General features: G+C 35.2%; 1 pseudogene; it reads right to left on the bottom strand.

Annotated features, from left to right (window-relative positions):
- Positions 1 to 610: 610 nt before the first annotated feature.
- LOC110869736 lies at positions 611 to 3,305 on the bottom strand (annotated as a pseudogene).
- Between the last annotated feature and the right edge of the window lie 3,753 nt (positions 3,306 to 7,058).

Consider the following 7,058-nt stretch of genomic DNA (forward strand, 5'->3'; position numbering starts at 1 on the left):
AAAGATTCTATATGCTGCTGGAAATGTTTGGGATGTTCGAGTTGGTATCGAGTCTACTGATCATCGGTTTTACATAAAAAACATGAAACAGTTTGTGAAGGATAAAAACTTGGTTCCTCGTGAAGAGTTTACCCTTAAGTTCGTCATGGGTAAAGGTATTTTCTTGTTTGACTGAATGGTTGTGGCGCTTTTTTAGACAATGTTATTTTGTATGGAAACAATGTTTTTTGTTTGTGGTTACTGGTTTGCTCAAAACACTTTTGTAAAGATTGGTAGTTTAGTTTTGATGTTGGTGGTACGAAGGGTTAGCTACTGAAAAGTTTTTAATTCATATGTTACTGAACCACAAACAAACGGTTGAAAGTATTACTTGTATTAGTTATTTCTTGTCTTTTAGATATATGTTATTATTACTTATCTTTCATTATTTTATAATTGTTAAAGGTATCATTTTTTAAAAAAAAATGTATATTATATTTTAAAACAATTCTGTAAAATAACATCCATTATTATTAGATAAAAGAAACATGTTGATAGGATGTGCAAAACATAATACCAAATAACTTCAAACATTAAAAGACTTTTCTTCAAAATGCTATTTCTACAACGACTATAGATTTTGTAGAACTTCTTTGTAGACCACGTTAGTTGTGGTTTTACACACTTGTTTTCCCCTGTCACATATCAAGATCTTCAAACCCTTCCTGCTCTTTACTCGTGATACAGCAACGTATAGTTGTCCATGACTAAAAACCGGCCTTGGAAGATATAAGCCTACACGTTCAAGTGATTGTCCCTGGCTTTTGTTGATGGTCATTGCAAAGCATAGAGATAATGGGAACTGTCTTCGTGCAATTTTCACCGGTATTCTTTTATCGGATGGTGTCATTTTCAATCTTGAAATCAAAGTATGATGACCTATATTATTTCCAGTAATAATCTTTGCTTCGATTACAAGTTTTCCAAGTTTTGTTACTTGAAGTCGTGTACCGTTACACAGACCATTTGTTTGATTAATGTTTAAGTAACATTACCGGAGCTCCAACTTTGAGAACCAATTTATGGTTAGGTAATCCTGACAGATGCAATTTGTTTAATACATCCGGAGGAAACAATGCCATGTTAAGGTCGGTTTGATCCTCGGACTCACATAAAGTATCTGAACTGAGATATATCTTTTCTTCACCAGGCATACTATTTAACAGTTCTGTATTTATTGAATCCACAACTTCATTTGTGGGTGCAAGAATGGCTCTTTGTTGGAAGTAATTTGAATTGCATAAAAACTTTTGCATATCCGGATATGTGAAAGCGATCAATGAAGATATAGGATTGACGGCATCGAGTAAAATTAAATAATCTGGAATTTCAATTTCCACTTCTCCATCATTTGGACCACCAAGTAGACCATCACCAAGCCTTAAAATCCATTCAGCAAATTCCTTGGTCTCGTTAAAATTACTTGATTTGGTACCCATTTTTAACCTCATGTTTTCAGTTAACTTGAGTAACTGACAATCCTGCCATATATAAGAAGAATTCAATGAAGAATTTACAATCATGCTTCTGGTACCTTTTGGAATGACTGGAAGGATTTGTCTAAAATCACCGCCAAAAAGCACAATATTTCCACCAAAAGGTTTGTTCTGCAAGGACGGATTATAGGAACAGGCTATATCTCTCATTGTTCTATCCAGAGCTTCAAAACAATGCTTATGTGTCATTGGCGCTTCATCCCAGATTATCATCTTAGTTTGTTTGATTAAGCCTCCTAGCTCACTGTTTGGTTCAATAGAGCATATAGAATCCTCGTTAACATTTATCGGAATTACAAACCTGGAATGAGCCGTTCTACCACCATCTAATAGAAGTGATGCAATACCACTGGATGCAACATTCAACACAACTTCACCATTGGAACGTAACGCAGCTGCAAATGTTTTCCACAGAAATGTTTTACCAGTTCCACCGTAACCATATAGAAAGAAAACTCATCCACTTCCTTTAACAACTGCATTCATTACGGTTAGGGCTGTAAACGAATCGAACGTTCAGCGAACAGTTCGTGAACCGTTCGGCGGGAAGTTCGTTTATGTTCGTTCGTTTAATAAACGAACGAACATGAACAAGAAATTTCGTTCGATTAGTTAAATGAACGAACATGAACAGAGGTCTCGTTCGTTTGATTGTGTTCGTGAACGTTCGGTAAGGTGTTCGTGAACATTCATTGATTTGCATTCGTTTATATTCATATGTTTGTGTTTTAATTGAAGATCTTTGTACTTTCTTATATTTTATTTGTACTGTTTATATTGTTAAACTTTTATTTATTTTATTATCCTAACAATTAAACTAGGAAACCCACTTTCACCTTGTTTATGCATCATTTCCCTTTCATTTCTCATTATTTACATCGGCGAATACGATCGACCTCCGTTCCACAATAAGGGATTCAAGTTCGAGTGCTACTCTCTGGGCCATCTATCTTTATCCTTCGTCGCGTTCGCCAAATTTATTTGTGTTCGTGAACCATTCGCGAACACGCTCATTTCCTTAATGAACGAACACGAACATAAAATCTCGTTCGGTAAGTGTTCATGAACCGTTCATGAACACATTTATTTCCTTAACGAACGAACACGAACAAGGCCTTATTCGTGTTCGTTCGGTTCGTTTACAGCCCTAATTACGGTTTGATACACTTTTCGCTGTTCATCAGTTAAAGATTTTAGGGAAGCTGCAAGTTCCTTTTTTTAAGATAGCCCGATCATACGAAAGTTCCTTCATTATCAATTGATTGTTCAATCCTGAAGTGTAGTTGTCAGGAACATTTGGCATGTCAGTAAAGTTGCTTAACGTACTTCCATAACCAAGTAACAGTTTTTCGATATGTGCTAAGCAAATGTTTTCAATCTCTTCCTCTTTAAGAACCAAATCTAAAAAATACAACAGATGTTTAGTAATTAGATTTTTTAAACACTTGATTAAAGTAAAATGGAATCTGAAATTTTATTTAAGTTTTTAAAATTACCAGGAATACCAGTAATCCTCCGTTGCTGATATAATATATCTTCACATAATACAGATTTTGTTTCCTTCTAGAAAATACCCGGCCTAGAAATGGAGTTTGACATCAAGAGCATTACAAAAAATGTACGCAAGAAATCAGAAGTAGCCCATGCACTTGCTTCATTAATGGCCATTAAATACTCCTTATCATCGTCCAACAGACCGCGAGCAAAACATGCATCTTTAAAAGTATGATATATTTTTTCATCAACTATTTTTATATCATTGAAACTCATTGGTCCTATAACATGATTCAATAAAATTCTCAAGAAATAACAATCACCAAGTGATGGAGGTACATAATGTATCCTACCAACTGCACCAAAATGTTTTTTTCTACGTACCCACTTTCGTGTTTTGCGTATCCATACAAAGTATCTGGGGAACTCTATATACTTCAAAGTTCTAGCAAATGCATCCGTTTGATTACATTTCATCCATTCTGTGAAAAGGTAATATTTCAACAGATGGATGCCGATAGTGTATGTCAAACTTAAAGATTCTCCAAGCAGCTTCACATGCTGAAATATATCTACAATCAAGATATGCTTTAACTTCATCTACTTCTGTTTCGTTTGAGAGATTTTCATTATTTGTCATTTCCTTGTTTTGAGGGTTCACATTAGCAGTGGAGGTACTTTCGTAAACAGAAGCTGTCACTCTATCCGGACCCTTATTAATGTATTTGAAGAGATATTTGATGGATCCTGTTTGGTTACACCACTCAACATTTATGTGGCACTGATACTTTTTTAGTAGCATAGCATTGTACGGAACCACACACCTATTGTCAAGTAAGACGCCATTTTTTTCTACTGTGTTGCATGATTGACGACGTCGGTAGACATGATATCCTTCAGAATCAACACAAGTCTCATCTACATATTTTTTCGGAAACTTCTTTGAACATTTTAAATTAACCATGCATGGAGAATGAGGATTGTCTGTACCACAAGGACCATGGATCATAAATTGTTTGACAAGTTCATACAGTGAAGCATCCATCTCTTTGTCAGGTATTTCAGCACTAATAACCAAATCGATTTCTTTAGCCGTTGGAAATTTGCTCTCGGCACTTAAGAACAAACATATGTGAGCATGAGGTAGACCACGTTTCTGAAATTCGATTGTATAAATAACTGAAATATTACATCTAAAAAAGTGTTAGTAAAAGTATTATTTGAGAAATTAATTAAAACAATTTACAATGACTTACTTGCTTGTATCTCACCAAAGAATTTATGTTTCTTGAAATCTTGAATTAGATGATTGATTTTAATTTTGAATAACCGTGCAATAATATCCGGTCTATCTTGAGGGTTCAACCGTTTGTCTTTTAAACATCTATAAATCTCAGGCCAATTAGGATTACAAGTGACTGTTATGAAGAGATCCAGATATCCTACAGCTTTGCAGATTGCCATAGCATCTAGATACTTTTGCATCATATATCTCGCTCCATCGGTAAATGAAGATGGCAACAAAATTCGTTTTCCATAATTTGACGCATCGCTTTGGCCACTTTGAACACTTTTATTTAAATTCTTAAATGTTTGACTTCTAAGTTTGGGTTGTTGTGTCTTTATGTAAGCTAACCGTGCAGATTCTATCATTGTATACGCATCAACTACAAACTGTTGGAATAGCTTTTGGGCATTGAGTAACAACGAAAATTGGTTGGCTTTGTCTTGTATCCTGTAACTAAAGAACTCTCTCATTGTGGTACTGGTTCTAAGTATGTCACAATCAACTGAAACACCTCGATGTTTAATACCAAGTCTAGATCCATCTTCTGCATATGGGAAGATAAGTGGATATTGCAATGCAAGATAAGAGGGATGAAGCTCACTGATTCTCTGAAGATCGCCTGATTTTGTTTGAACTATGATATCCCTTTTATCAAATGCTCCATCAAAATCACCAATTATTAAGGCAGCAATTTCTTCAGCAGTAGGCAAGTTAAAAACTCTACCATCCTTATCCCTTATTCCAATGAGCTTGAGTCTTACACTTTGCCAATCATTTTGTTTAAAACAATCTCGTACCATTCTAAATGACTTCACAAGTGGATTGCATGAATCCAACATTTTTTTAAGACTCGATATGATGGCAAGATCAAGTTGTTGTTTATTGTCTGTCTTCGAACCTTACTCGACACTGTGTAAAAAACGACATTATTGTATAGATCAGATATATATATATATAACACTTGACATAAATCAGAATTTACTGAGTGCTTAATTTACCTTACAGCCTTTTGACGATTAAAATCCTCGTTTTGGGAATCATAAATATAAAGCTGTGAAAATTTGGGCTCATCACCATCTTTCGGTAGCAGACTACCAATGCGATGGTAATTTTGTCCTTGCAGTCCAAAAACATAAGGACCTTTGGTTTTTTGAAAAGTTTTAGAAACCTTGCCACCAAGGGATGTGAAGGAAAACATCATGTTATATGCTCGAATGTTATTCATGAAATTACGGCTTTCAGGAGTAACTCTTTTGTAAAGTCTTTCGAGCAGTGGAGGAGGAGCAGGTGAGGAAGGGAATTGAACGTCTCCGTTCGAACAACAAAGAGAAAAAGAAGATTTCTTAGAATCCAAATTACCCCTAAGCATTTCATCTTTCCAAATCATTGCATGACAGTAAGAACATACATAAATAGCATCTCCATGATTAACGTATTCTACAAAATTATATAGGCAGATAAAAAAACGATGATATAAGTGAAATATTAGGAGATTAAACTGTTATTTGGAAAGATACTTTGATAAGTTTAAGGAGGGTAGTTACCTCTTGCAATTCCGTAAATCTTTTTTACGATAGAATATGGTAAACAATCCTCTGAATCGGGATCATCAAAGTTAGACCTCTCACCAGGGTAGGAATTTTCTTTTCCTGCCATTTCATTTTGGAAAAGGCAAATTAACATCGGTTACAACAGATAGGAAGATAAGCCATAGATTCGACAAATATAGTGACTCAGAAACCTATATTTAGTTTTGTATTAAAAGTAAAACACATACCACTAAACACTACTACGGAACATTTTGGCAGCTGTCGAGAAGTTCTATTGTCAATATTCTGAGGAGTTGGAATATCACTTCGACGGGACCTTACTGTAACACAATCCACTTGCAAGACAAAATTTATAAATGTTATCAAACTTACATTAACATTCAATAAATGATTAACAGTAATAACAAAAGTGTATATAGCATACAGTTAGTAATATCTGTTAATGGACTTCTATAAATTTTATGGTTTGATGGTTGAAGAGGAGTAACCATTGAAGATGTCTTGCTTAAATCAGCTACAATGGATAAATCAAATTTACTTTTTTTTGAAAGGCGAACTTTATTAACACACAACAAAACGACGGGAATCTCCAAGGCGGAGACTCCCAAACCAAATTACATCACATCAAAACTAAAAGACTGCCAATCCCTCCAACCCACGGAACCCTGTTTACAACGATTAGAAAACCAAAGAAAACTTAAAACTTTAATATCTACAATAATCTCAGCCACGTTTCGCCTTTCATTCTTGAAAATCTTCTCGTTCCGAGCTTTCCATATACGCCAGCAAGCAATGATCATAATGCCCTTTATAATAAACCTCTTACTCGGGGGCCAAGAGGAGGACGTGAACTCATGAATAATGTCGGCCACAGAGAAGAAAAAGAACGGTTGATGTTTCAACCACCTTGCAATCCCACTCCACACCCCATTAGCAATGATGCAAGCAGAAAACAAATGATCAACACTCTCCTCTTGATCTTCACAAAACGAACACAACCCATCCCCCACGTTTATATTCCACCTAGCTAACACTTGCTTCGTCGGGATCCGGTCCATCAACATTCTCCACATAAATATATTGCATTTAATTGGCACCCATTTACTCCAAGAAAACACCGCATTATTATCACTAGGGTAACCACTATTAATCCATTTCTTAACTTCTAAAACTGAGAAATGTTCGACTGCA

This window comes from Helianthus annuus, chromosome 8 (assembly GCF_002127325.2).
Source record: "Helianthus annuus cultivar XRQ/B chromosome 8, HanXRQr2.0-SUNRISE, whole genome shotgun sequence".
In the NCBI taxonomy this organism is placed as follows: domain Eukaryota; kingdom Viridiplantae; phylum Streptophyta; class Magnoliopsida; order Asterales; family Asteraceae; genus Helianthus; species Helianthus annuus.